The 12025-nt window shown below is 37.9% G+C and overlaps 1 protein-coding gene across 4 annotated transcripts in view; it reads right to left on the bottom strand.

Moving 5' to 3' along the window:
• Positions 1-11166, bottom strand: part of sytl5 (synaptotagmin-like 5) — a 55664-nt gene extending 44498 nt beyond the window's left edge. The window contains exon 1 of one of the 4 annotated variants that reach the window (XM_028435976.1): positions 10963-11166. The gene's annotated coding sequence lies outside the window, so the exon portion shown is untranslated. The remainder of the gene's footprint in view (positions 1-10962) is intronic. The other 3 variants (XM_028435980.1, XM_028435979.1, XM_028435977.1) reach the window with 3 other exon arrangements.
• Between the last annotated feature and the right edge of the window lie 859 nt (positions 11167-12025).

Genomic DNA, 12025 nt, shown 5'->3' with positions numbered 1-12025 from the left:
AAGTTAATATTCTCTATATGCTTTCTATACACCCTCTATATATCCCCTTTTACCCTCTATATACTGACAATATATACTCAATATACCGGCACCCTCTTTCTAGCCTCTCTATATCCTCTATTTACCTTCTTTAGACTCTCAATATACTTTCTATCTATCTTAAAAATGCCATCTATAAACTCCTTATATACTCTATGAACCCTCCATATACTGTATACTCTGAATATAGACTCAATTTAACCTCTCACTGTCAATACAACATATATCTACTAATATATAATTATTTTCTATATATATCTTCAACATACAATCTATATGCTTTCTATATACCCATAATATACTCACTATACCCTCTATATACCTTCTTTATACCCCTCAATCTACCCCTTATATTGTCTCAATTTACATTATATACAGTATAATCTCAGCATACGCTCAATATACCTTTGAAATACCCTTAATATGTTCTCAAATGAAGTAATTTTAATAGGTGATTTTGACATAATTTGGTTATGGCAGACAGATTTGTGGCAGATTGTGATTGCGGTGAATGACAAACGTGTGTATTCAGTGTGTCGCGAACAAGAGCAGCTGATGCTGCATCTGTGACACTAATTCTTTCCAAGTGTTACAACACGCTCTGTCACACTGGCCAACAACACGTCTACAACCTTGTTGTTTCTTTATTCCTTCAGTCCACGCAACACTTCAGGAATATCCTTTTTTTTCTTCACCCTCAGCTTTATATTTTTCTGTGGCGTCTTCCTGCATCACTCATTGTAGTTCAGCTGCTCCATACTGCCTGGTTTCACTAATATTTTGTCCTTATTTTTTTGATAATTACATTAAATGTAAATTCATCTGCCAAATAGGACCATTAATAGTCTACAAGGGTTTTTTTGGTCACATCTGGCTTGTTTGGGGTCAAGTTATCAATGATGAGTGATTGAGATAATACTCGTATTGTTGCCCACAACACAGTAGCAATGACTTATGATTATTATTAATGTAGCATACATTAGCTCAACAGCTTGAGTTTCTACAGTGCTGTGTTAAAATAAATGACAAAAAGAAAACTGATTCATTCAATTTGAAGTAAAGCATTTGTAAAAAAAAAAACCTCTGCGTTGAAATGGGATATCTTAGAAAAAGACATGAATTACAATAAGGATTCAAAATTATTAACATAATCTAATGTTAATTAATTCAATAATGCATTAATGCAATCTCAGCAGACACACTTACATCAGCATAATCAACCATTCACATCTCTGCTGCAAAAAGCTGAAAAACAGTACTTTTTTTTTTTTTTTTACTTTGTTTTTGAGGCTTTTAATGTGTCAGTGACCCAATACATCACACAGACCTCTGACATGTTTATTCACCCTAGGGAGCATTAAGGTCTGCTCATCAGTTTTGTCTTATCAACCCTAAAACCAGAATAAAATCTTGGCTTTTACCTCACCATTGGAGTTATATGGTCTCTGTTTTGTTCTTGTGTTTTATTGTTCTTAGCACTGTTTGGATTTTTTCTTTTCTTTTTGATTGTTTTACAACTTATGTGCAGCACTTTGGCACAATAAACTGTTTTGGATTAGAAAATGTATTCTGCCAAGAGAGGGAAAGTCCTGTCAGCTCCACAGATCTGGCTTCATTCCGGCTCTGGACAAAAACTATAGGGCATACAAGCTTTTTTAGAGAAAGTAGAAAAAATTATTTGTTATTCTTTATTAAATTATCAAGGCATTTTTTTTTTTTAAAAAAAAAACCCTAGAAAAGAAGATTAGTGTAAGGGAAACCATGTGTGCAAGAATGAAATGTTGAAGATATGTATTCTGTTGCTTCTAGACGAGAGCTTTTCTGACTGAGGCCAGATCTGGTTAACCCAGTTTCAGATACTGCTCTGCTCTGCTACTTCACACACGCACGCACGCACACACGCACACACGCACACACGCACACACGCACACACGCACACACGCACACACGCACACACACACACACACACACACACACACACACACACACACACACACACACTCTCAGACTGAGATGTTCGAGCTTGCTCTGCTTCCAACAACATGGCTGAATATTTCATTGCACTGTATTGCAGCCACAATGTGCACAACGTTACCCTTTCACACACTCTGGATCAAACTACCATCAGCGCAAATTAAAAAAAAAAAAAAACAGTTTCTCTGTGCTCTTAATCTTTTATTACATAGTGTTTGAATGTCCGCTGCGTGATAGAAAACTAGTCCCCAAAGTCTTCCAAATCTACCATTGTCACACTCGTGTAGAAGATGCACAAAAGATGAGGTGTGGGGTTTTCCGTGACTTTTATTTACCTCCAATGAAAGCAACACTTAAGCATTTTAATATCTCTGCTCTAACAATCCACACAGCTCACAGAGATCTTGGCAATCAGCCGAAACAACTAAACTTGTAAGATCTTCATCATGCAGTACTTAGAATGCATAATAACAGTGTGAGTAAAAGAGCAGCCGGATCCAATGCTTACAGAAACTATTGTCAAGACAATTGCAACGAGCTCCTTCAGGTGCCACTTTTCTCGCAAGTTCATTAATAGGAGTGTATATTGCCTGGCATCTGGCGATACAATGTGTATCCCGATACATAGGTCACGATACGATACAATACGATATATCCCGATATTAAAGTATAAGGCGGTTATTGTAAAAAATCTTTAATATATATATATATATGAATAAAGAAACAACTAATCTGTAAATGTATACACCTTCATGAGAACATTATGTATGAAATATATCTTATTGCCATTTTTACACTCAAAACATTGGCTTTAACTTAAAATACAACAAATAAATGCAGGAAGTTAGTACTTTCTTTTTATATATATATTTTTTTTTTTCATTAAAGTTTCATTTTTTCATCAAATGTTACAAGTGAGGGGCATTTTTGCATAAGGTTTAACAATTAAGAGTTATAGGGTGTCCCAACACAACTTGTTCACTTCCGATGTGATATTGCTGCCTTGAGTATAGGTTGATACCGATATCAATCCAATAGCGTCACGAATCATACTTACCGTTATTACTTATTCTGTATTTTGCAATGTTAGAAAAGGCTTGATCACGTGATATTACGCATAACAGAAAACATTATTATTAACCAAAGGGTTACATGCATATTAACCTTAAACATAAGAATATTTTACAACTGAATAAAACAAATTAAAAAGAAATTAGAAAACCCTGAAAATAACTCAATATATTTAATAAGATTATTATATATACACATTATGTCAGAGATTAATCGATACTCGCCTTTTTTTTACTGATATCGGACAGATATCAATATTGGATCGAGACACTCTTCATTAAGAGTAGGATAAGCTCATTATTTACTGGGGATTAATTTCACCTTGAAACAGGGAAAGTTCATGAACTATACTTACATTAGTTAAACCAAATAAAGCCATTGGATAGAAGCAAAAAAACTCTAATGTAAATTCTCGTTGACTAACAGCCTAGAGGAGAAGGAGGAAGATGTAAGTTTTTGGCAAGGAAATACTTACCGTATTCTGCAACAATAAGAAAGTAAACAGAAATGATGAATCACATCCGTCACATTCAGACATTGGACCTTTTTTGTGCCAAACTCATGTGTCAACTGTCCAAATCTAGTGCCAACTGCTGTAGGTCTTTCCAAAAGTGGAATTTGTTGTGAGAACAGTCAAGATATTAGATGTTCCGTACATCATTCTAACTTCCTCAACATAACACGTTACACGTTACATCCCGTTCTAGAGACAAAAACACAAAACACATTTACTCCTCAGTGTAACAGAGACTCCCTGTAGACCCAGACAAACCCAACGTTGTTAGGAAAACTCAGATCTGGTTGGAACCAAATCGTTGATCTTAAAAACTGCTGCCTTAAACAGACATAATGTCTCACACTACACTGAGACTGGACTTTGCCCTTTACAGTAAACATGGGTGGGGACGAACATTTCTCTGAAATTCTTTATCAGAAACCAGGATGAGATTATATTTCAAAATATGCACACTAAGACCTGCAGAATAACAGTGCTTCAGAATCTCTACCTGATGTACCAAAACTTAAATTGTATGTTGTCATTGTAATTTAATGTGGAAATAAATAAAAATGAGAAGAGATTTCAACTTTTTTTTAATTATTATTTACTCTTCTGCAATGACAATTTATTGTGTGTGTGTGTGTGTGTGTGTGTGTGTGTGTGTGTGTGTGTGTGTGTGTGTGTGTGTGGACAATCTTCATATAAAATAGTTCAAATAGAAATATTTTCAATTTAAAAGCTACCGGCACATGCTTTAAAGATTGCAAATTTAAAATGATTTTTTTTTTGCATTTTTTATTTTTTCCATTGTGTCAAATAGGAATACTCAAATAGGATATGCTTAGTGGTTATGTGCATGAAAGCTCTAATAGTAGGGGAATCCAGAGTTTTTCCACATGCAAACCTGCTGAGATCACACCATCTCCAAACCAGGTCCATCTTGTTCATCAGCCTTAGAATCCCTGCTATGAGACGAACATGCTCGGTGAACCAAAAACTCTGCAAAGCTTCCTGAAAACTATCAAACTTCACATCCTGGTCAGTTTGCATAATGTAACTAAGTCAAAATCTTTTTTTTTTTTTTAAAGTCCATGCATCTGTATTCAATCTGAGGCGCCCCATCATCCCATTGCATGACAGAGGTAGTCGTGTTCCCGTAATGGGGGTCACTCACGAACCAACAATCAATTGTTCAGCAGATAGAGTTGTCTCCACTGCCTCCAAATGTTATTCCTACTGTTCCCCCAGTTTGTGATGTTTCCATCTCCCTAAATCAGCAGAGCTGTTGTCTGGACAGGTTTTCTGCTGATTACATCCCCGCTGTCACGATTGAAAGGTGAATGCACTGCATCTTTGAGGCTGCAGGCTGCGCACCAACCTGGGCCCACTGCACAGTGCACACGCTCAAGCAGCGAGTGGGAGGAGAGGAAACCCCAGACATCCCTGCTGCACTAACAGAGATCACACATTACTCTGTGCAGCAGCACGGATGCCCTTTGTTAAAGCAGCTCAGTTAATCCCAGTGAAACTTTGCATTCATCCCATTACATTAAACAGGGCGTGTTTTAAGACCAAAATACTCAGTATGCACATCTCAATGGGTCTTTATTAGCTTATCCTTTTTTAAAAGATAAAGAGAGATTTTTTATGTAAATGAGCCACAAAGGCATAGAGCAGGGAGTACTACAAAAAACATACCATGCTTTGTTAAAAAGAGATTAAAATAGAATTTGGATGGATTTATATACGTAACTTGGAATAATGTCAGGATTTTTCAGACACGAATCATTTTTTTAAAATTTGTTTAAATTAGAAACTGGTGAAGGTAAAGTATATCTTAAGCCACAGCCGACCTGTGGTCGACTGACTAAAGCATATGCTTATTTTGTTGAAATGTTGACTGCAGTTTGTATCAGGCACCACAGTTACACACCAGCATTAATATAGACTGATTTTTGTTGTGCTTTTTTATTTTATTTTAGGTCATTCTTTTTCAAATATAAAATCCATCCTAACTCCATTTTTCTATCGTGTGCAGCTGCAGAGTTAAGGGCTGTGTCCGTGTTCTGCACTGAGCTACAGCCTGTAATGTCTGCCATATGAAGGGATGTATGTGTAAATGTATGTGAACGTGCACGTGCTTCTCTCCCGACATGCTCGAGCCGCCTATCTCTAACACTATGTGACTTCACTCCCCTGGGTTGCGTTTCGCTCCGCTGGAGGAGCAGCAGCGCATCCAGGAATCGGGGAATCCAACATTTGCTGGCTCCTCTGCTGCTGCTTTATTTATCACACAATAAAAGCCTCAGCTATTGTATCTTTTGCTAAGGGAAGCCAAAAGGATACAGTGTTGCTGTAAATCTTACCAGATAAAGGATTATTGTGTAATAAAGCAAAGCAATGAAAAGGGATTTTCAATTTTTTTAATATATCAAAATCATTGGAACTTAGTTTTTCATCTGCTTCTATTTCATTTGCAGTAGTGACAACACAAATTTACAAACGTCGGATGAAAATAATCAGGGAGCTGGCCAGACGTCACACTATCTGATGGGTGAAATAGTCTCTCAGCAAAACACATGCATCGTCTAAATCTATTCATCCCATCGAAAGCTATTTACACTAATTCGAGAATTAATTTGAATACATTAAAAGGACAACACAACAACAATATTAACCACAGCTACAACTTGTACTCAAAAACAGCTATTCTGCACTAACTGAGTTTTACAGCATGCTGAAAGGGTATCAACCTTGACAATTTATCCTTTTTTATTTCTGTGACTTCGTAATCCTCTGACTTCCTGTTTGTGGCTGCAACTTTATGTGTGATAAATAGTAAAGGTGTAAGAATAAATCGATTTGGCAATATATTACGATATTTCACAGCTCAATTCACATACTGATCTAAAAAAATGTCAAAATCAATTTTTCAATCATGTTCTTTAATTAAAAAAACCCTTTAATTGCGCTAACATGGCACGGCATGTCAACACCCAGTCACTAGGTGTCAGTGAACCACATCAGACCTTGTTAAACTACCTCACTCATCAATGCATTTTAGCTTGGAAGTTGTTTGCACTTTATTTTTAAAAAAACATACTGGGCACTCTTATAGATGGATGTGGTTACTTTTTTTATTTAATATAAAAATTTAAAAACTTAACAGAATCAGAATCTGTTGCAGAAGCAAAAGTTCAACTTTTTTGAAAAATATAATTTGACAGTTTCAGCTCATAGGACGTGTTGTTAATATCCCTAGTAATTAGCACTTCCTGGATTTGAGTGGGAAGAGGGAAGAGGGGAGTAGGGGAAAGAAGGTAGTGAGGTGAGGTGTCACTTCCGTGTTATTTATTGACAGCTGACACTGAAGGCTTGAAAAGCCCGCTCAGGTGGTGAAAGGTCCTGGAAGTAGTTTCTGACCAGGTTTGTAATGGTTTCAGGCATGTGAAAGAAATTTAAGGGTTCCCAGATGACAGAATGGGGGACCGATCCAAAAGCATTTGCCAGGTCAGGGAAAAACACGCAGGTCTCTTCCCTCCCAATTTGCAGATCGTATTTGATGCCAAATCATGCTTGTGTGTTCAAGGTATCCTGAGAAACCTGGTACCCCGTTTTTTGTACCGACGTGTCAATCAAGTTGTTCAGTTTAAGGTAAGTAGACATTCTTTGAGCAACGATGCTAAAAAAAAATCCTGCCTTCAACATTTAGAAGACTGATTTGTCGAAATTGGTAGATGTTTGAGGCATCCTTCTCCTTGGGAGTTAGTACTCCCCCTGCTCTGTACCATGCTTTTGGGATGATTTGTTTCTTCCATGTCACCCTCAATAGTCTCTACAGAAACCGGTAAGGAACTCCATTTGGTCCTGGTGTAGAGGCTGCCCTTGCCTTCTTCACTGCGTTGTCGATCTCAGACCACTGGTGTTCTAGCTGAGGAATCTGATGGAATATTCCTTTGTTCCAGTCTTTGCTTGTCTGAATGTGTCTCCTTCAGATAGTGCTCCAGGTCCCTCTTTGGCACCTTTAGAGATCCGCTCCTTTCCCTTGTAAAGAGGCCTCTCACAAATCTGAACGGATCCTTGAAGAAGGATGTTCTCGCCTTGTCTTTTTTCCTGCGTTGGTTTCGGAGATTTTCTGCTCTCCGCAATCTTCCCAGGCAACCCTTCAGCTCTGCTTGCAGGAGGTCAATGCCTTATCTCTCTTGCAGGGACGATTTCTTCCATTATTTCCTCAAATCCATCCTCTCTTTGATAAGGTGCGTGATTTCCTGTTGCCTTCAGGACTTGGAAGGGGTCAGTTTTTTCTTCCTTTGTTTTTTGTCCTTTCTGTCGCATAGAAGTAGATCAGGTCACTCATTTTTCTCCACTGTCCCCCAGACTCCCTCAAGGATCATGCCCAGATCTGCATCAATCTTTGCCCACTCATCTTGCTGCTGGACTTTGGCCACTTTACTTCGGGTCTGTGGCCTTGGATCTTCTTCTCTATAGCAGGCTGTGACTGGTTTTGTCCCTGTTTCTCAGATGTGGCGCTTGGATTACTCTCAGCCATTGGGGTACTGATACTCATTGGACTGTGGGTTGACTCCGGCCGCTGAGCTGCACTCGCCTGACTTGACCTTTCTTTCAAGAAACACTGGTCAATGCGAGATCCCAACTTTGCCTTGACAGTTTGATAAACATACCACTTGTTTTTGATATTGGTACATGAATTACAGTTAGTTACCCTATACTTGTTCTCTCATTTTAAAAAAATGAAAAAAATTGTATTTCATACCATTTTGTACTTGTAAAGGTGAAATTTGTAGTTATTATCATGATATATTGCGACGTATATCGTTGGGTATATTGTAACGTGGAAATCGTGAATCAAATCATATCATCAGCTTCATGGCAATGCACATCCCTACTAAATAGATCAAATGTAAAAAAGTTTTTTATATATATATATATATATATATATATATATATATATATATATATATATAAGGTTATATATTTAAAAGTATGCCTCACTCTCATTTATGCTATGCACACAATCGAACACTGCTCTTTCACCATTAGCCTTTCACAATAAGAGTCCTTGATAAAGGCATTACATTTAACTGATAACTTCAGATAATATCAAATTAACCACAAACTAACAAGTAATGTTTAGACAGATTCATCACTTACTAACGACTGCTTTGTCCATCACACAGAAAGTTGTGCCTATCATCCTTTTCACAGTAAAGTACCTCAAGGAACAGAATGGACAAGTAAAAATGCTGAGTAAGGAGGATGACTCATGCAACACGAGCCCTGTACGTGTTAGTGAACTATAAAGCAAGGTAAACCACCTACAAAATAAGTGATTTTAGTGTGTCAACAACACTAATGGAGAATAAGGATGATAACAAAGCAATAAAACACTTTTCAAACTCAAAACTGCAATTATTTCAAAATTACTTACAGTTATTTGGTTTGAACGTTAAGAAAAACTGTTTTCTATGGCTGATTGTTGCCTACTCATATGACAGAAGCCAAATCAAAGCGCATTCTCAATGATATATTAGAATGTATTTATCAATTACGGTCAGCATTGTTAGAGGAAGGGTTTATGTCTGTTTGACCGCTTTTCTCTTAATTTATTTGTTCTTTTTTTGACAGACAGCAATAAACATACTATTCCTCACTCTAAAGTGGCTATATGCAAACGTATGGTGCACCATTAATCAATTTTTCATCACTGCCAGCCTCGATGCTGTTAGGATTGGTCCAATTACAGCAAAATGGACTCTTATGTTCCTTTTAACGAACATTAGTAAATCCAATGGATCAGACATGAAGACCTGGTGAGAATGCCGAGCATCTCTAACTGAATGAAGTGAAATCAATCTACTGCTGTGCACTTGTTGCAGTCGTGAGAAGGATTGATGCATTGATCTAGTTTTTTACTGAAATACAGGTGACGTGTCATGGCATCACCAATCCCATCATCAGAAAAAAAAAAAAAAACAGCTGAAATGGATTTTTGGTTTCATATTCAAGAGGTGAAAAATAGTCAAATAAGGATAATTTTTGTAGAGAAAATAAATTGACCCATTCTTAATGTTCTTTGCTGGTTCTATTTATCATGTCAGACAACTGTTAGGGCTTACCCCACCATAAAGACTTGCAGATTTACTCTATTTTTTTTCCATTTAAGAGTTAATTAAGTTATTAGTAACCAAAAATATGATTTAATTGAGCCTACTTTAACATTTTTAAAAATAATTATTGTTTTCTACAGAATGAAACAGCCCAAAAGTCTGATTTCACGATCATCATTCTTCTCTAGGAAAATGAAAGAGAATATATTCACTGATATAGGTATGGAATGTAAACAGTTAAAGTGTTCATTACTGAGTTTACAATAGTTGTTACTATTGGGGAGGAGTGATACAGAAAGTTGACAATATAATAAAATAGACTCTAGTGGGCAAATATAATGTTTTTGAAAGGGAAAAAAATGCCAAAAAATATTCAGTTGTAGAAATAACCGTGCTTTTGTTTGACTTTAACTCTGGATATAGTTTCATATTTACCCTGACTTTGAAGTTTTCAACTCAATAGGAATATAAAAAGATAAAAACTTACTTATAAGTTTTACTTGTTTTTTTTCCACAAACCCATGTTTATGGTAAACAAGCTTCTCACCCTCCTCAGGTGAACATTTGAGGAAACAAGTAGCAAAATAAATAAATAAATAAATGAAAATTCCATCAATGGTCAGGATGAGCTCAGCCTGTGGCTTAACTACCTCATTCAGGGATTCACCACCAAACACAGTGATGTGACATCTCAGTAAAGCCACACACAAGGTCACCATATTCCAAGCTGTAGCCTATCACAGACACGTCAAATGTCCCATTTAACATCAAACAGTTGGATTAAACCGAGCTGCTCATTTGGGCTGAAAAACAAGGTGAAACATGTGATGAATGGTCATAAATCCAGGTGGATTCACCGCGATGTGCAGCGGCAGCTCCAACATCCACCAAACAGGCGCTTTTTGCTGCATTGCACCCGCACAAACGCGCCTAACTTTGCGGGGAAAGTGCGGCTGCTGCTGCGGGCTCGGACCTCAGGGTGTGGGGGGCGAGAGGGGGGGAGAGGTGCACGGACAACCCGAGAAAAACCCGTGCACGCATGAAAACTGTCAAACACACACGCACGCGCTCACACACCTACATACACAAACACACACACACACACAGGTAAAAGCTGAGCAAACAAGCGTAATAACCAACGACTGGCCAACATATGTGTGACATGACAGACGGAACCCGGCGGTGTGTGTGCTTTCCCCGGAGTGTTGTGGGCTCCCACCCCCGGTGCTCAGCGGAGGAGCAGCGGCTTACCTGCGGCTGCAGACAGCGCTGGAGCTCCGGGACCAGGAACACAGCAGCACCGTGTGAACACACGGATCCAGAACAGGCGGGGTGTTCCCGACAGGAGGAGGAGGAGGAAGGGGGTGGGGGCGTGGTGTGCGCGTGTGTGCGTGTGCGTGTGTGCGTGCGTGTGTGTGTGTGTCAGACAATGCGACACATGCACCATAAAACTTCTTGTTTCTCCGTCATTGAGGAGGAATTCCGTGTAAAAGCAGAGATGTGCAGCTCACACGTGCACGGGGAAACTCCCCTCTGTCTCTGCTCGTGCAGAAGGTGTTATGGATTTCCCTGCTGACGTCTGTAGCCTATGACTGTATGGTATGGAGCGGTGTTTCTCAAATGGGGGTACGTGTACCCCTAGGGGTACGCAAGGGCACTACAGGGGGTAATTGAGAGAGAGAGAGAGAGAGAGAGGGATTTAATGATAATTGATGACTGACGAGAATAAAGAAAGCAACCGTGACAGCTCTTCCTGTATTGATTTAATTCAGGGTGCACAACCTAATTGAATATTAAGGTTGACACACAACAGGAGGATACAGAATCAGAATTCCTTTATTAATCCCAGGCGGAAATTGCTTATGTTACAGCCACAGAAAAAAAAAATCACAAATAAAAGAATAAAAACGTTAACAAAGACGAAAGAAAGAATAAACAATAAATAAGCGTATAATTAAGTAAAAGAATGTTAAAAATAGGAATCAGATACACACATTACATTAGTAGAAAATAAAGTAGGATAGATAATAATAATATTATTAATAATAATAATAATAATAATAATAATAATAATAAAATACAAATATGATTTAGATATTTACAACAATCAAGCTGTGAGATTACAGTGATGAATAATGCAGTTTGTTTGCCACAGGGAGGACTGATTTTTTGTGGCGTTCTGTCTAGCACTGGAGTACCAGTGGAACATTCCTATGGATAGGTTAATCCTGTTTATTGTATATGTGATTAATTGCACTGACCAAGTCAAACAGAAGACGGAAAATATTAAAATAATTGTGAAAGGAGCAGAGAA

The sequence above is a fragment of the Gouania willdenowi genome, chromosome 21, assembly GCF_900634775.1.
Source record: "Gouania willdenowi chromosome 21, fGouWil2.1, whole genome shotgun sequence".
In the NCBI taxonomy this organism is placed as follows: Eukaryota; Metazoa; Chordata; class Actinopteri; order Blenniiformes; family Gobiesocidae; genus Gouania; species Gouania willdenowi.
The sequence above is the reverse complement of the archived record's forward strand: the minus strand, read 5'-3'. Positions and strand labels throughout refer to the sequence as shown.